Source organism: Nuphar pumila, chromosome 6 (assembly GCF_984573655.1).
Source record: "Nuphar pumila chromosome 6, dmNupPumi1.hap1.1, whole genome shotgun sequence".
NCBI lineage: Eukaryota > Viridiplantae > Streptophyta > Magnoliopsida > Nymphaeales > Nymphaeaceae > Nuphar > Nuphar pumila.
This window is the reverse complement of record NC_143254.1, coordinates 122,625,688-122,645,468: the sequence shown is the minus strand read 5'-3', so window position 1 is coordinate 122,645,468 and position 19,781 is coordinate 122,625,688. Positions and strand designations below refer to the sequence as shown.

Sequence of the window (19,781 nt, the reverse complement as noted above, 5' to 3'; positions counted from 1 at the left end):
TGGCTATTGTATTGTCCCTTAGTGGACTTGTGCTTGTGCATATTGTGGTTGTGATCTTTTAAGCCCTTAGTGTCATTGGTTCTATATTTTTTTCTGCTATTTCATTTTATGGTATCAGAGTCATAGTGCTCTTGGTCATGTGGGAAGCATCATCATGTGTTCGTGGTGCTCATGGTGTCTCAAGTGAAAATATTCTTCCACGCTCTTTGTTTTCTCTCTCTCTCTCTCTCAAGATGGAGCATGAACAAAAGATTATTTTATCTTTCAAGTGAAATGGCTCCAACTATATAGTGTGGGCATCCGCAATAGAAAATAACCTCAAAGACAAAACTTTGGGGATATGTGATGGGCACCATTCTGAAGCCACCAAAAGAGAAAGAGATCAAAAGAAAGCCTTGGAAGGTGATTTACGTATGAAAGCTATTCAAGATCACCAAACTAAGGTAGATGATTGAAAAAGTAACCATGCTAAGATTCTTGCATAGTTTATGAACAATGTTGATGTAACGACCCCAAACTGACCCTCGAAAAATACAATTTTTTTTTTTAAACAATTGTTGAAAACCTCCCAAGAATCAGGGGTGCATTACAGATTTAATATTCACAACCCATCAACCATTTTAGACAGAGTATTCAAACCATGAACTGAACTTTATTTATTAAATCAAACATGTCAATAAAGTTCATAAATTCACTCTAGCCAATCTGATATACATCAGAACCCGGGCCACCAAACCATAAACCTAGAGTCCTCCAACTCGCCAGTCTCTCTCATCACTGAGCCTAAGTGCCTGAAAAATATTTTTTAAAAATGACTAAGAACCGAAGTTTTTATATGAGATCTTCTAAAAATCTAACAGTAAGAAAATAATATAAATTAAATCAAGCACAAGTTTAAGAGGAATTACAAGCAACAAATCATCAGAACTAACTTAGCATCTAAGCAGTTCAAGCAAGCATTTCACAATTTCATGCAAAATCAAACATTCAAGGATGCATGAAATTAATGCTAAACATTTAAGGATGCATGAATCAATGCAACATGCATGAATAACTTTTTAAGTTAATTATCAGAATTGCTTTTGCATGCATGTCCCTATTAAATATACAAATTTAATTTTTACTTTCTTACAAACCTGCGGATACTCAAAACGAGTAAAGTTTTCGAGCTTAAAGGCAGTTTCTGGTCATAGCTTAACACACAATTTGTATTTTTAATTACTAGGTTCTACACTTATTCTTTGACCGATATTAGGAATCATCACCATTAATCGAAACATTAAGAATCATCACCTAATGTAACAACCTCAACTGACCCTCGTAAAAATATTATTATTTTTTTTTAAATTGCGAGAACTCACCCTAGGATCCGGGGCATCGCAGATTTAATATATCAAACCACAAACCATACCGTGTATTAAATCAATTGAAGAATAAATCAAACTTTATTAATTTAAATCACACTGTTAAAATAGTCTAAGACATAAAAATTGTCTATATCCACTAGATCCATTCTGTCAGAAACCAGAACACTAGTCACAAGGTTCGCAGTCTCCAACCAGTTAGTCAGGATATCACTGAGCACCCATACCTGTAAAACAATTTTAAGTAAACGGGTAAGAACTGAAGTCCTTTGTACGAATTCCTCTAAAAATCCAAACAATAAATAAAATAGCATAAATCAATTCATGCATAAATTTCAAAGGAATATCATAAGCAATAACTTACCATAATTATTCTATTATTTAAGCATTCAACCAAATATCATGCAGAAACAAATATTATGTAAAGCAAAATATGCATAAATGCATGAACTAATATTGAACAATAAAATATGTATGATTCAATGCACATGCATGAATAACTTATTAAATACTCAAAATGGGCATAAATTCTCAAAGTTCAAGTTAGGTTCTCAGTTGTAGCTTAACACACAATTTGTATTTTATTACTCTGTTTCATATTTGTTCCTCGTCCGACATCAGGAATCAATGCCATCTATCAGAACATTAGAAATCAACATCTAATGCTGAGACATTAGTGAAATAAACATTCACTGACGCCACTTTCTTGGTATACCAATTACTGCAGTTGAGTCAACAACACCACCCTCAGGCAAAGTGACTGAGTCAACAACACCACGCCTCTGTTTATCGCAGGGAGGGGCTCGATCCATCCCTGCCTTCGATCTTCGTAGGGGAGGGCTCGACCCTCCCTACCTTCGTAGTACGCAGGAGGGGTCGAGCTCCCTCCTTACTCCCTCTGATTTCAGGGAGGGGTTGAGCCCCCTCCCTACTCCTTGTGCTTCCTGCGGCTGAGGGAGGGGTCAAACCCCTCCCTGCACCATTTTTAGCAGGGGAGGGGCCCAACCTCCTCCCTGCTCCCTATTACGGTAGGGGCGAAGCCCCTTGCCTCCCCCTTTTTGATCGACGGGCAGGGGCCTCGCCCCTGCCTCCTTTCATGCTCGACAGACAGGGGCGAAGCCCCCTGCCTCCCCTTTGTTGTTGACAGGCAGGGGCTTTGCCCCTACCTCTCTTCTACTTTGTCAGGCAGGGGTGCAACCCTACCTGCCCTCGCTTTCTGAGGGCAGGGGTGCAACTCCCTACCTCCTAGTAGTTTGCTGACAGCAGGTCAGCAGGGGCTCGCAGCCCCTGCCCCTGCTTCTTGCGCTTATAGCAGGTGCGCACGGGCATGATGCCCCTGCCTCTGTTTCCTTCACGTTAGGTCAACGGCAGTGCCTCCGACCTTTTGTTTTTGGTGTTAGCTTGCTAAGACTGCCGCTTTTGCAGCTCGTACGACCGATCCCGCTCGGGCTCCGCGACCCGAGCCGTCAATCGTTTACACCCGCAGGTGCCAACAAGCTTGCAACTCCTCAAGGTAGGGGAAGATTGCACAGAGGACTTAGACAGTTGAATTGAGTTCAATTAACTAAAAAGGACAATTAAATAAATATATATGCATATATATATCATATATATTTATACAAGTACGCATTTAACTCAAGGACGCGGTTTCGCGATCCTTGTCCTTTACTTTCCTTTGCCGTCGCGCTTTGCCCCCATGCTCTTGCTTTTGCAAATGTTTCGTTACTGCCTTGCCATTGCAGATGCCACTCAGGCTTTTCGCTCATTGCATGTGCTATAAAGGCATCCTCGTGGAGGATACAAAGGCATTTACCACTCTCCCTCTTATGACAAGAGTTGAGTCGAGAGCTTAACGATACATCCTCGTATAAGGAGATGGATACCTCGCAGGGATCCTGGCTTTTCGAGTGAGCAGTCCTGCAAAGTAGACTTGAGATTTTAAGAAACTGTGCAAAAGCATCAATGACTGCCCAAATCGAAGTATTTGGAAGAATGTGATTGGCTGGTTCTGTTCGTCTATTCGACATAACTCGGGTAACCCCGAATTGGGGCTTGAGCGAACTTCTTAGCAGGGGTTCTGTTGAGAAACTCGTATCCCGTCTATCGAGGCCGGTATCGAGTCATGCGAGGCATGTAGATACCCCGATAGCAGATGAGATTCTAGAAAATCGCATGCCAAATATTGGCAAAAGCTGTTGGTTGTTTCAAAAGATAAAGAATGTCAAAAGCAAAGTTTGAGAAATATTACATCTTTGTGAAACACTTTTGTTGAGGCTCCTATTGAGGAACTATACCCCTTTCATCCTAGAGTACTTGTAGTCGTGCACTACACGCTAGTACTGCGATAATCGGATGAGACGATCGTGCGATCTTGAACAGTGCTAAATGCACAATGTTGTAAACACATAAAAATAAGATCGCCTTCATAGGTAAGATGTTCATTTGGTCAAAAGACTAGAGCATATAGAATGAGTCATCAGTTAATTTACCCCTGACGCATTCATTCGCCCTTGTGTTTCTGTCAAGGGAGAGGATGGATTGGTACAAAACTCCAATGGATAGGTTGTTAACAACCACCCCATGGTCAAAGATCTGGCCTCCCCAGTCATCGGAGTTAGGGGAAGGAACTACCAGACATTATCCTAGGTGGTAGATCCCATGGACTTCTGCAAAAAAGTTGGATGCATCCGTTGCCAAGTACCTGCCTTTGGAGAATCCTCTCTCGGCTAAAGTCGTCCCCTTAGGAGTGGACTCAACTAGCTATTCGGGTTATTGAAAATACATAGAATAACAGGCGCTCGAACTAGTCTCAGTTGTTTCTACGATTTGTCTACGCGTACCCACAGGTCAGTAATATCAAAATATAAAGTTTGTTCACACTGGTTGATGGGTCATGAGACTTGCTTGTTGCGTGGTAGTTCACAGCTTATCAAATGAATCATCATGCTGCGTTTTGACAGTTGCATTGCTTACTTGTTTTGAACTGCTTATCTGTTTAACTGCATATCTACTTTAAACTGCTTAGCATACTGAATTAAATGTACTTAATCCAGTTTTCTATAGTCTTCTTGTGCACCTACTAGTTTTTCGCGAAACTAACCCATTCTATGGGTACAGATGATGATTAGGTACACCACGGGCGATGGCAAGATGACTTCAAGATTTTCTCTTCCTGCTCTTAGCTCGCGTCCTGGTCGTTTTTGGACTTTATAACGGATTTTCTTTGGGATATCCGAATTTTGTACTATTTGGGTACTTTTAATGAAAGTGGCTTTTCCAAGTGTTTTGCAAGTAGCATGGATTGCGAGTTTTGGTTCTTTTAGATCACGTGCTCAAAGTTGTCAGCTTGCCTTTCTGAATTTAACAAAAGAATAGTCTTCCGCTGATTTCATAAACAAACTCTAAAGGAAAGAGATTTTTTCTAGTCTCTTGCCTGTTTTCTGAAAGGTTCACAAGTTTGAAATTTCGGGGCGTTACATGTACTGCCCGCAGTGGTTCATATATGACCACCAACATATCTCAAAAATGATTTATGCAACTTGCAAAATTTTAGTGAATATGCAATACACAATGTAATATCACGTATTTTCATACCTAGTCATTTTCAGTTTTTTCGAAAATTTGGCTAAGTATAGGAGAAATATCATTTCAACCTTGATTTTTAATCGATGCTTTTGAGTCTGGGCTTGGCCCAGGTCTCATCAGCTAGGTCAGGACGAGCCAATCGAAACATGAGAATGAGTGTTATTTTGAACCTTTAAATTCAAGCGAAATTCGGGTTATTTTTGGGCGAATTTTACAATTTGATATTCGTGTAATATGTCGTTGGATGCGTCTTGAGATGCCGAGCACAACGACATGTTTTTCGAATTTGAGTTTCGGTTGGCCTGGAAATCACGTTTTTCCAAAAAAGAGCATTTTGTCGGTTTGGATCCGGATTTGGATAAGACTGGATCCAATAGTTTTGATCCGAATTAATATGGATTCAGACTCTATCCAAAACCCATATTAATCTGGATTTTGTCCAGTCCAAATTTCATTTGGATTTTAGAAGATGGATTTGGATCTTAGATCTGGATCTAGATCCAAATCTATGCTCAATGATTTTATAGCTTTAAATTCATTTAAAAGCTTTAATTTGGAGTTAAATAAGGTTAAGAAGTCTCCCAAGTTAAGTTGGCTATTTTTGAAAACTTCTAGATAATTAATAATTATTTAATATTTAATAATTAATTAATTAAATCCCCTTTAATTCTGAATTTTTATTTTAGGGATGTTTAGGACTTCTTAAAGGAGTCCTTTTGCATGCCTAAGAAGCTATAATAGGTTTTAGAAAGACTTTTTAAAAAAAATAGAAACTTTGAAAAAAGTCAAAATAAGAAAGTGTTGGAAAATTTTAGAAAAGGGAAAGAGAGTTTCCTCAAAAGAGGAAACCCTCCTTCTCCAGCCCATCTAGAGAGGGCTGGAGAAAGGGGGGGGGGGGGACGTCAGCCCCTCTCTCTTGTCTATTTAAGTTCAAAAAAAGAAGGAAAAAGAAAGAGGAAATAAAGAAAAGAGAAAAGAGAAGGTGAGGAAAATAGAGGAAGAAGAGGAGGAGGAGAAGCCATCTTCTCCCAACCATCCACGTTCTTCACATCAATCCATATTTTCTTTCAATCTTTGCATGAGGTACGGGTCTCCTCTCTTGAATTAAGTGAGAAATCGAATGTAGATGGGTTTTCCATGCATGATTTAGATGAAAATCCATGAAAAAAAAGTAGATCTATATGCCTACTCTAAAATATATGAAATAGGATTTATGGATCCTCTTCCATGGAGTCATTTTTTATTTTGTTCACCCTTTTCAAGAAGAAGTTTTTGTGTATGCTTCTTTTATGCCAAAACAGAATTTATTTCATGATAAAATAGCATTGTGATTGTGGTTGCGTTATGGTATTACCGATTTTCATAGATGTGCCGTTGATTCCTTTCTTTCTTACAAAAATAAAATTTTGTACATGCTTGGTTTTATGCAAAAAAATAATTTATTTTATGATAAAGATAGCTGGTTATGTGTTGGCATCATGATAAAATCGATTTCCATGGATCGGTTCTTGATTCTCTTTGTCTTTTCAAATATAAATCTGTACATGTAGACATGCATATATTCATCTAAATATAATATGCATATGCTGAATGCATATATTCATCTAAGTATAATATGCATATGTTGAATGCATAAATTCATCTAAGTATAATATGCAGACATCATGCATGTGGAATGCATATGTTAAATAAAAATCTGTGCATGTTTGCATGCTTGATTTAGAATCCGTTCTTAGCTACATGTTCAATTGAAAGACTCATGACTGAAGCATGTATTTGGGCAGGTGTGTCAAATATATATATATATATATATATATATATATATATATATATATATATATATATATATATATATAAAGATAGATAGATTTTTTTATGGTCTGGGCTGACTGGCAGCCCAGTCGCTCGACTGGCTGCCAGTCTTTGGTTGAATGCCCACAGGCCCGGTTGGGCCTGTGTAGTGGCTGTCAGACCCAGCCGACTGAGTCGGCCAGGCTGGAGCATAACCCCAGCCGGTCGGCTGGGTGCAGTTTATAATTTTTTTTTTGGGCCAGCGGTCTGGACGGCAGACCAGCCGAGTTCGGCTCAGTTGGCAAAGCTGGCCAGACCTGGCCAGCAGGCTGACAGGCCCGGCTTGCCAGTCCTGCCAAGTCCGCTGGGCCCAGCTGAGTGGGCTCGGCTGGGCAGGGGACTATTTGAAAGAAAAAAATGTCTGTTTGAGTTTTTAGCCAACTCAGTTGGCTGAGATTGTTCAGTCCCAGCCAACTGGGTTTGGCTGGGCTGGTTCCTGTTCAGCAGGACACAGACCCAGTTAGGTCGGTTGGGTCATGTTAAAAAATATATATAAAATATTCAGGTGTATATGCAAACTTCTAGATTTGGTTCAATGTAGGTAATTTGGTTTTATTACATGCTAAGAATGGGACTTTTCACATGATTTGGCTGGTTATGCTACACATATGCAATATGTCATTCCAAGTTTGTTTCTAGTGCAGGTGCATATATAAAATGAATACATGCAGCTATGTATTTAAATTTTCAGATTTTTCGTTATTTTGCACCGGTATGCAAAATGGTGGAAGATTTCTATATTGCCACTTAAGTTTCCAAAAGTCACTCATGGAAATGTACTTAGTTAAGCATGCTAAAATAATTAGTTTTCCCTCATGCATCATCCAAGTATTATATGCCTAGTTTGCTTCTTGTGAACATGAATTGGGAAGGCACGCTATTTCGTGAACCTACTTACATACGTAATCACGTGTGTTGTGTGAAGTGAATTATAAATGAAGGCATGTATTTAACATGATGATGTGAACTCAAGCGCATGCATATGAATATTATTGTTCATGCACATGGTTAAATTAGTATATATGAATGTGCTTATGAAAGCATATTGACATCATTGCATATATTGTACATTGCTATGTTTTTTGCATATGATGCATCGATGATCAAAATAGATCATCGTAGGCCTGGTGAGCCCTGAGCTTGGATTGCTCCTTTACTTGTTTTTATGCATCGCAAAAATCACAGTTTGACATTTTTCTCTATATTGCACTGTTCTGCATTTTCCACGGGCTGGAGCCTCGTGATGAGCCTCGCATTTGAAAATGCGAATTTGTGATATTAATTTGGCATGCTGAATTGCAAATTAATGAAACAACTATTAATAATAATATAAAGAAAAAGAACAGTGTGATGTACTTTCTAAGATGTCTTATCGGGAGAACGTGACTCTTGGAGTTGCGGTTTTGGGAAAAATAAAAGGATACAAAAACTTTGTGTGCGTTGTTGTACCCCTGAACCCAATATTGAGGTTCTTCTCCTAGCCACGGTTTTAGGGAGTTTCCGCAATTTTGCCTAGGGGTGGCGTGTAGACACAACTGTTTTTTGGTATACCAAAAAAAATGACACTTATAGATGGGTGGTTCCTGGTGTCTCGACATTAAATGAGTGGTCTAATGTTCTGAAGGTTGTTTCGGTCGAAGACTAAGTTTGAAACTCCGTAATAAAATACAACTTGTGTGCTAAGTTACTTTGGAAACCCTACTTAACCTCGGGAATTCTTACCCGTTTTGAGTATCCGTGGACAATGATAATAATAAAAAATGAAACTTAAATGTGTGGTTGCATCTTAATAGGGACATGCATATGAAAGATAATTTGATTAAAGATAATAAATTATTCATGCATGTACATTGGAATTATGCATCTTCTTGTTATGCATTAGATCATGCATATTTATTTGTGTTCCTTATGATGCATGGTTGAATTTTATAATATTGCATCCTGTTGCATGATGAATGTCTTTACTCTTTATGAAATTATGAAAAGTGTTCTAGTAGCATCCCTCTTAATTATTGTATGAATTCTATCTGTATTCTTTATTCTCATTTGTTTCATCGTATACAGAATTTTTTGGATTCTGACACCCTACTTTTGGTGTTTTTCGCAGCCTCATATTCCCAGTGAGGCGACTTGCTCATGAGAGGAGCTACGAGGGGATCACATGAGTATTTGACAGACTTCTATGGACAATGGGGCTATTCCTTTTTATTTTCCTTTTTGCACTCTGATGTTCTTATTTATTTGTCTCATGACTCTATCATTTCTTAATTAATAAGGTTGATTCAGTTTGGGTTTGGATTGAAAGATGGAGTGTAAGATCTCTTATGGTGTGTCGAGTTTCCTAGTTGTGGTAGAACTGTAAAGGTCCCGGGTCTCTGGGAAGATTTCCGCAATTGATTTTAAAAAAAAATCCGTACTTTTTCTTGAGTATGAGTTGGGGTCGTTACACACACTGTTTCCAAATATATTCACAATGCATATTCAAAACCCATCACACTATAATAAGGCTAAAAATCTTCCACAATGGGTTAAAGCAATGAATGAAGAATTAGATGCTCTCAAAAAGGCAAAAACTAGGAAATAACTTTGTTATCCTTTGGAAAGAAAGCTATAGGATGTAGATGGGGTTTTAAGGTTAAAATCATGAGTGATGAGACCTTAGAAAGATATAATGCTAAGTTAGTCGACAAAGAATATTTCCAAGAATATGAAATTGATTATCAGTAAACCTTTCCATTAGTAGCTAAGATGGCCAGTGTTAGGACCCTCGTAGCATTTGCATCTATGAAAAAAATGGCTCATATATCAACTTGATGTTAAAAATGCTTTTCTTAGTAGGGTCTTTAATGAGGTGGTTTATATGGATCCTCCGCGAGGATTTAGTGTAATGCCACGTATTTTCTTAGTCATTTTTCAGGTTTTTTCGAAAATTTGGCTAAGTATAGAAGAAAAATCGTTTGAACCTCGATATTGAAATGAAGTGAGGATCTTCCACAAAAGTACTTAGATCCACAAGTGAGAGTGTCTAGAGAGACAATTGAACATAACCCTTAAAAAGGGTATAATGGGAACAAAAATAAAATAGAAATAATCTTTATTGAAAAATGATAAAATGTTTGAGAAGCATTGAGTAAAAATACAAGAGGGGGATGCACCCTTATATATACACAAGTGAGAGAGGTGAGAGAGAGCGACTCTAAGAGTCGTTGGACTAGGTCCAACGACTCTATTTAGAGTCGTTGGACCTAGTCCAATGGCTCTTAGTTTGGTCAAGTCTTAACTAAGACTTGACCTAACTAAGGTATTCTAGTTCGATTTGAACTAGATACCAAAAACCCTAAAATAAATAAAAGTAAAGAAATAAAATAAAATATATAATAATATGTTATATTATTATTATATATATATATATATAAATATATTACACGATTTACATGTTTACATTTTAACACTCCCCCTTAAACTTACGGTACAATAAGCAAAAGTTTGTCTAAGAGAAAGTGAAATCTGGGAGTAGCAAGAAGCTTGGTGAAGAAATATGCTAACTGATATTCAGATATAACATATGGTAGATCAATTGTTCCATGTAGATATTCCTCTCGGACGTAGTGGTAGTTCATTTCGATATGTTTGGTGTGTTCATGAAATGTTCGGTTGCTCATAATGTAGATCACACTTTTGTTATCACAGCATATATGTGAAGCTTGTGTCGCTTCAGCTCCCATATCGGCAAGCAGAAACTACTTCCATGGTCATGGTCTGTAAAACCCGAGATTTCTTATTTGAAAATATTTCAAATTAATTCAAATTGGGCCTAAATCCATATTTCGGATCTAGGACCCATAAAGGGGTATTTACGCTTAAATGTTTGCGTTATACTAAAATAATTAGTAATAAATTAGAAATATACCTATATATGTATATATATTAAGCAAATTCGAGGATCCACAGTTGGATCCACTTGGATCCAACTTGCGGATCCATATTTTGGGGGTTAAAATTTTTATGTTTAAAGTGAGATTTAAAATAAATAAAAAATTTTAAGTTTTTAAAAGTTTATCCGAGGATCCACAGTGGATCCATTGGGATCCACTTGTGGATCCATATTGTTTTGGGGCCGGGTTGCGGGTCCCAGGTTCGGACCCGAGCCCCACCCCACAACCCTTTTAAAACAGAAAGGGCAACCCGATAAGGGTTGCCCGATAAACCCTAACAGGTTAGGAAAGGGGGGGGGAAAGGGGGGTGTTACGCAAGGCGTAACCGACCTCCCCCTCCCATCTCGGCGAGGAAGGAGGGGGCCTGGGGTCGATAAAAGGGGGGTGAAGAGGGGGTTATGCCCTCTTCACTCGGGCTCTCTCTTCCCCATCGTTCCCTATCTCTCTCTCTCTCTCTCTCTCTCGCTCGGTGTGCGCACGCCGGAGGGCAAAACCACCAGCGTCAGGCAGCGTGGGCTACCGGCTGCCATTGAAGGCCGCGGCAAGCAGCATCCACACTCCATTCTTCACGACAGCAGCCTCCAGCCACCGGAAAACCACCGTAAAAAGGTACGGGGCTCCTATCGAATTTAGGTGAGGGATCGAACATGGGTTCGATCCCATGTATTTCTTTGAGATGAGGGTCCATGGGAACCCTTTTTAGTAATACAGGATCTACCTGTGTTCTCTGTTTTTAGCTGTGTTTTTATTGTTTTCCAATGAGAAAAAAATACGTGTTGGGTCATTTTGGGTTTTGAGGGTTTTGGCCGATGGATCGATCGAACTCGGTTCGATTGGCCGATCAGGCCTCAGCCATGATAGCAGACCCAGCCGAGTGATCGGCTGGGCATGAAAAAAAAAAAAATATGCTGCGCATTGGGGGGGGGTGACCTGCCCACTCGACCCAAGTCGGCTGGGTGCTGTGCACCTTTTGAATCGGGCCATAGTAGGCCCAGCTGACCTAGTCCGCTGGAAGCTGGCCTGTAACTCGATTGAAAAAAAAAAAAAAAAAAAAGGGGAAAGTTCTGCTCGGCATGCATAGGTAATCCAACTTGGTAGGATTTAATGTGATTTTCGGGTGTATTGTGTTTGCAAAGTCTGCACTATGCTGTGTTCCACCCCAAATCAAGTAGTTTCGAAATTCATGTGTATAAATATAAATAGCTATACCCTTGTTATGCCTATGGTAGTGTTGGATTTGGTGTGAAATATATTTGTTTCAAATACTTGCATATGAATGATCGATGCATATTAATATTAAGTGGGCAACACAGGTATGACCTACTGTTTCGGACATGTTCTAAAAGTTTGCTATGTTTCCTGCTTGTAAATAATAACTACAATACTTAGGTTAATGCAATGTTAATAAGTACATGCTGATAACTTTATTTGTTATTATCTATATAGTCGTGTTTTGAATATTTGGTTACACATGCCAGCATGCTTGTATTCTTTATATCTTCCTAAATACCTAGACTCGTTCTGAAAGTGGTTATGAAATGTTGACCATATCTAAAGTATTTTACCTGCTAAACTGCATATGTGTGGGTTGTTTCAGCATTGAACAGAAAATGATATTCTTGTCATGTAATTGCATAGATGTGGGTTTCTTCGGTGCCAAAAAGAAAATAAAACTTCTGTTATAAAACTGTGTGTGTGCGTGGGATGTACTAACACTGAAATCGTGAGAGAAACATCTTGAATGCGTGTTGATACACGTGCATTAAGCTAACCATGTTTGTCATGGTTGGTGTTGTCCATAATACTAATTTCATACAGGTGAAATAGATGAAAATATTGCTTATGCCTGAGATTTTTCCAGTTCTGTTCCTGCAGCATATGTATATAGTTGAGTTGGTTGACATGCGTATGATTGTGTTAGGATTGCATGAGTGCACATGCATTTGGCACATGTTAGCATGCTTTATAGTTGTAACATGTGAGGTATTTGATGTCTATTAATAGGGCATGGCAAGTTGTTTTGATATAGATGCATACCTGATGTAAAGGCGTGCAGCCCTGACATATAAATTTCTAGATCCGGTTTATGTGCTTGTGTGTGGATGATAACTCATGCTACGAATGGAAGATTTCATGTATCTACCTGATGAGACATGTTTAATTTCCATGCATAATTACTCTTATATACTTATGAAACTATGGATGAATGCATGTATATTAAGTGATTACATGAAAACACTTACACATAAATGGTCACACATGCCTATGACTGTGGAAGCTTGAATGAAGGTGCATTTGTAATTATGTTGGTATTATTGCATACATTGCAAGTTATGATTTTTTGTGCATACGATGCATCGATGGCCTAAATAGACCATCATTGGCCTGGAGAGCCGTGGGTTTGGTTTTCTCTTATTTATGTTTTTAAATATATCACTTAAACCACATAAGATGGTTTGACACTTTACTACACTGTTCTAATGGTTTATACGGGCTGGAGTCCCGAATGGGTTCCTGCAAGGGAGGATGCGGGATTTTCACTTTACTTTTGCATAGGTGTGGCAAACTTAAAGAATGAACTTTAAATAAAAATAATGAATAAGAACAGTGAAATTTACCTTCTGGGATATCTCATCCGGAGTATGAGAATCTTGGATATCCGGTCTTGGGGAGACTGTGAGGATACAAAAACTCTGTGTGCATTGTTGCCCCTGAACCCGATATTGAGGTTCTTCTCCTGGCCACGGTTTTAGGGAGAATCCGCCACTTTACCCGGGAGTGGTGTGTTAGTCACAGATGTGAGTTTATGGTACCAAGGAAGTGGCACTTGTGGGCGTGGGGTGTCCCTTGTGTCCCCGACATTAGATGTGGAGGTCTAATGTTCCGATGGATGGTGTTGTTTCCTGATATCGGTCGAGGGCTAAGTTGAAACCCAGAAATAAAATACAAATTATGTGTTAAGCTACCCTGGGAACCTACTTGACCTCGGGGTTTGTACCCGTTTGGTGTATCCGCGGGCCACGGTAATTAAAAAGAGGAACTTAAAGATGTGTGCATCTAATAGGGCATGCATATGGAAAGATGGAACTTAAATGAAAGATAACAGAAGAAATCATGCATTGCACATAATCATGCATTTTTCTGTTATGCATTAGATCATGCATGTTTGAATCATTCTTGATATCATGACATCATTTGGTGGTTGCATACGCTTTACTTCGTGAAATTATGCTGAAAGGTTGGTTATTTAGTTGTTGATATATGACACTGTTTACTGTTATTGATTGGTGAGTAAATGAAATCATTGGTAGTTATGAAAATTTAGATGTTGAAAATTTTATATCTGCGCTCACTCAAATCACTGCATGAAATCTTATCCATGTTCTTTCTCTCATCTGGTTTCTTTAGAAGTAGCTGTGCTCAGAATTTCGGTTCTGACACCCTACTTTGTTGGTTTTTCACAGGAAATGGTGAACAGTGAAGTTGGACATGCATCTGGGGATGGATGAGTTATACTTGGACTTGTCAGCTTCAGTAGAGGATATTGTGGCTCTTTCTTTTGTCTTTCAGTTCTTTTAAATTCTGCAATTGTTACTTTACTTTCAGTTGAAGGAAACTTTGTCTTTGAAATTTTATTACTCATTAATAAAAGAGTTTTAGTTGGTTGATATGGATGATAATTGCAACTTCGTTTGTGGTGTGTGGTTATCCAACTGAAATTGGAACTGTAGTGACCCCAGGTCTCTGGGAAGTTTTCCGCAACTCTTAGAAAAAAAAAAAAATCCGCATTTTTCAAAAGTAGGAGTTGGGGTCGTTACAGGTTTGGTATCAGAGCCACCACAAAGACTTGCAATTTTATCATCTTGGAGTATTAAATTTTTATTTTGGTATATGAGTCCTGTCCTGAAGCATCGACAAGTGTGACTCGTCCTCCAGAGCAGTCTTCTTCACTGGTATGTTGCTTAATACTTTAGCTTACTTTATATAAGTCCTGTGTGATTATGTTACTTAAAAGTTAATGTTCTTTGGTGTGAATTAAAAGTCTGATGTGATTCGGGAACGAATACTGTTCATGATCAACCCTAAAGGGGTAGTGTCCATAATAGTCTAATTTGAAAAGGTGGTGCATTGTAGATGTCGCACTATACCTGTAGAGGCGCTTTGTCTTCTACTGCTGCTCCCACGAACTGGCAGGAGGAAAGAGATTTCATGATGGAGACCATCCATACCCTAACAGAGACTATGGCGGCACAAGCTGCACAAACGGCCCAAGCAGCACAGGCAGCTGCACAGGCAGCCGTGCAGGCAGCGACTCGTGACCCTCCGGTCAACATCGTTCCCAACGCAGGTGGCGTTTCGTTCGAGAGGTTTCTGAAGTTGGACCCGCCTTCCTTTTCAGGAAAGGCAGACCCGGAGGCTGCCGAGAGATGGGTCGAGGAGATTGAGCGGGTGTTTGACGTCTTACTTGTCCCTGAGGAGAGAAAGACACCCTTTGGCACGTACCGCTTAAAGGGCGATGCCATGAACTGGTGGGACACCCTGCGAAGGGTGAAATTTGCTGATTGGGATGAGATTCCTTGGGAGACGTTCAGGGAGGAGTTTCTGGACGCCTACTTTCCCCCTTACGCCGAGGAGCAGATGCAACAAAGGTTCCTTGATCTGACTCAGGGGACCATGAGTCTAGTGGAATACACTACTAAGTTTCGGAGTCTTGAGAAGTATAGCCCAAACCTCTTCAAGAATGAGAAGGCAAGGGCGGCTAGATTCGTGCGTGGACTGAAAGACGGGTTAAGGACTCGTGTGCTCGGGGGTCGTCCTTCTACCCTGGCCGAGGCGATCGAGTCGGCCACCGTACTGACCGAGGATTGGGAACGATCCAAAGGTGGTTTTCAGAAGAAGGGTGGCAGCGGAGGAGGTTCTTCAGGCGGGACCAGGAAGAATCCTCCAGCAGGAGGGGGAGTGCAGAACGGGAAGAAGCAGCGGACCTGGGACGGGCGACAACAGGGCACGCAACAGGGCCGACCTCAGCCGCGGAGACAACAGGGGAAGGCCCAACCGGCATGTCGCAGATGTGGCAAGAATCATCCATTAGGTTTTTGCCCATTGTTTAAGGGGGTATGCTACCAGTGCCAACAGCCAGGGCACATTGCCTCCTTCTGTCCAAACAAGCCTGTGGTTCCGGGTGGACAGCCGCAACAACCACAGCAGCAGAGGCCTCAACAACAGCAGGGTCAGCGCAAGACCAATGGACGGGTCTACGCAGCGACAGCAACCTCCCAGGATGATCAGGCTGATCTGATCGAAGGTATATTCTTAGTCGCCGAACACTTTGCACGTGTTATGTTTGATTCGGGTGCAACACACAGCTTTATTTCCTCTTCGTTTGCAAAGTTGCTTGATTTGGTTCCATCTAGCCTCGAAAGGGCTCTTGATGTGATGTCACCTATGGGTGCATCCTCTTCCTGCGGGAAGTATTTTCCGTCCGTAGGCGTGGTGATAGAAGGCCATGAGTTGTCGGCCGATTTGGTCATTTTGGATATGACATTCTATGATGTCATCTTGGGCATGGACTGGTTGTCCAAGCATAATGCGACCCTCCAGTGTCGAGACAGGAAGGTAATCTTGGAGCACCCCAAGTTATCGGCATTGTTGTGCCATTCAACGAGACCAACCGATGGGGTGAAGATCGTGTCAGCTTTGAAGGTCTCCAAGTACCACAAGAAGGGTTGCATGGTATTCTTGGCCAGTGTTTCTGCTCAAGACAGTCAGGCGCCGTCATTGGAGCAGTTAGACGTTGTCTGCGAATTCCCGGATGTTTTTCCTGAGGATTTGCCGGGTTTGCCTCCGCATCGAGAAATTGAGTTCTCGATCGAGCTAGTGCCTGGTACAACACCAGTTTCACGCGCTCCGTATCGCATGGCACCTGCTGAGTTAAGGGAACTGAAAAAGCAGTTGCAGGAGCTTCTTGACAAAGGATTTATTAGACCGAGTGTATCCCCTTGGGGTGCCCCGGTCCTCTTTGTTAAGAAGAAGGATGGTTCAATGCGACTTTGTATTGACTACCGCATGTTGAATCAAGTGACGGTGAAGAACAAATACCCTTTGCCTAGGATCGATGATTTGTTTGATCAGTTGAGAAGGGCCAAGGTGTTCTCGAAAATCGATCTTCGTTCAGGATATCATCAGCTGAGGATTAAAACCGAAGATATTCCTAAGACAGCGTTCAGGTCCAGATATGGGCATTATGAATTTCTAGTGATGTCATTTGGACTTACAAATGCCCCTGCGGCATTTATGGATCTGATGAACCGGGTTTTCAGGTTGTGGCTGGATTCTTTTGTCATCGTGTTCATAGATGACATTCTGATATATTCGGAGAGTGTGGAAGATCACCGAGAACATTTGCGACTCGTGCTGCAGACACTGAGAGAACATCAGCTTTATGCTAAATTCTCAAAGTGTGAGTTTTGGATCGATAGGGTGATGTTTCTTGGTCACGTGATATCCGAGAGAGGTGTAGAGGTTGATCCAGCAAAGGTGGAAGCCGTTTTGTCATGGGAACAACCGAAGACGGTGACAGACATTAGGAGTTTCTTGGGATTAGCGGGTTATTATCGTCGATTCATTCAAGATTTCTCGCGTGTAGCGGCTCCGATGACTCGGTTGTTGCAGAAAGGAGTGAAGTTCGAATGGTCCTCTCGCTGCGAAGACAGTTTCCAAGAGTTAAAAAAAAGGTTGACCACAGCGCCGGTGTTGACATTGCCTTCCGGGGCGGGTGGTTTTGTGGTATATAGTGATGCGTCAGGGACCGGACTGGGTTGTGTCCTTATGCAACATGGAAATGTCATAGCATACGCTTCCCGACAGCTAAAGGTGCATGAGAAGAATTATCCCACACACGACTTGGAGTTAGCGGCAGTAGTATACGCGCTGAAGATTTGGCGCCACTACCTTTATGGAGAAACGTTTGAGGTCATGTCTGACCACAAGAGCCTCAAGTATATCTTCACCCAGAGGGACCTGAATTTGAGGCAACGTAGGTGGTTGGAATTCCTAAAGGATTACGACTTCTCCATCGCTTACCATCCGGGTAAGGCGAATGTGGTGGCTGATGCGCTTAGTAGAAAGGCGTCAATCACAGCAGCTAGCTTACTTGGACGCAGTTGGAATCTAGTCGAGGAGTTCGTACAATGGCAACCTTTTTTTGACGACTCCGAACACATCCTTTGTGCCGGGATGCAGGCCCGACCAGAGATCATAGATCGAATTGAGGAACTCCAATCAGAAGATCCGGACTTTGAAAAGTTGTGCGAAAGTGCTCAGAAGCCAGAAGCGCAGTTTCGCCAGGAGGAGGGCGGAACCATTATGTTCGGGGACCGATGGTGGGTTCCAAAAGCGTTACGGGAAGAGTTGATGAGTGAAGCTCACAAGTCAAAGTATTCCGTTCACCCTGGTTCCACCAAGATGTTCAAAGATCTTCAGAGGACGTACTGGTGGAATGGGATAAAACGGGACATCGCGGAGTTCGTATCTCGGTGTCTTACTTGCCAACAAGTGAAGATTGAACACCAGAGACCGGGTGGACTTTTGCAGCCTCTTGAGATTCCAGAATGGAAGTGGGATGATATCTCAATGGACTTCATCGTAGGGTTGCCTAAGACCCAACGACAACGAGATGCCATATGGGTGATTGTGGATCGGTTGACAAAGAGTGCTCATTTTCTTCCGATCAGGATCAGTCAAAGTTTGGAGAGTTTGGCCGATCTCTACGTAGAAGAGATTGTTAGGCTTCACGGAGTGCCTCGTTCGATAGTGTCAGATCGGGATCCGAGGTTCACATCTCGATTTTGGCGCCAGCTTCAGAAAGCCCTTGGCACTACTTTGAAGTTTAGTACTGCTTTCCATCCGCAGACAGACGGGCAGTCAGAGCGAACGATTCAGACGCTCGAGGACATGTTGAGAGTGTGCGCTTTGGATTGGGCCGGTGATTGGGACAAACATGTGAAGCTTGCAGAGTTTTCTTATAACAATAGCTTTCATGCTAGTATTGGTATGGCCCCGTATGAAGCACTGTATGGCCGACCGTGTAGATCTCCGGTTTGTTGGGATGAGGTTGGAGTAAGAGCAGTAGAGTCTCCAGAAATCGTCCAGCACTATGCGGATCAGGTACGTTTAATTCGACAAAGGTTGATTGCAGCTCAAAGTAGGCAAAAGAGTTATGCCGATCAGCGGCGTAGAGAGCTCAGTTTTGAGGTAGGCGATCACGTGTTTGTTCGAATCTCGCCTACGAAAAGTATCTTCCGGTTTGGGAAGAAAGGCAAGTTAAGTCCTAGGTATGTTGGACCCTTCGAAGTCCTTGGACGTGTCAGAGAGACTGCGTATCGAGTAGCCCTTCCTCCTCAGTTCTCGCAGATTCACGATGTTTTTCATGTCTCGATGTTGAGAAAGTACGTGCCTGACCCCTCACACGTAATTCACTATGAGGCGATCAAGGTACAACCTGACTTAACAACGGACGAGAAGCCGATAGAGATTGTAGAACGCCAGGAAAGGGTACTGCGCAGTAGGACAATTCCATTCGTAAAGGTGCGTTGGCAGCATCATGGGCTAGATGAATGCACTTGGGAGCCTGAGGCGGATATGCGTCAAAACTATCCTCTTTTATTTGGTACGTGCTAATTTCGCGGACGAAATTCTTTTAAGGGGGTAGAGATGTAAAACCCGAGATTTCTTATTTGAAAATATTTCAAATTAATTCAAATTGGGCCTAAATCCATATTTCGGATCTAGGACCCATAAAGGGGTATTTACGCTTAAATGTTTGCGTTATACTAAAATAATTAGTAATAAATTAGAAATATACCTATATATATGTATATATATTAAGCAAATTCGAGGATCCACAGTTGGATCCACTTGGATCCAACTTGCGGATCCATATTTTGGGGGTTAAAATTTTTATGTTTAAAGTGAGATTTAAAATAAATAAAATTTTTTAAGTTTTTAAAAGTTTATCCGAGGATCCACAGTGGATCCATTGGGATCC

General features: G+C 41.1%; 1 protein-coding gene across 3 annotated transcripts in view; it reads left to right on the top strand.

Annotated features, from left to right (window-relative positions):
- LOC149836000 (vacuolar protein sorting-associated protein, putative (DUF1162)) overlaps window positions 1-19,781 on the top strand; it is a 208,730-nt gene that overhangs the window by 178,981 nt on the left and 9,968 nt on the right. The window lies entirely within an intron of this gene.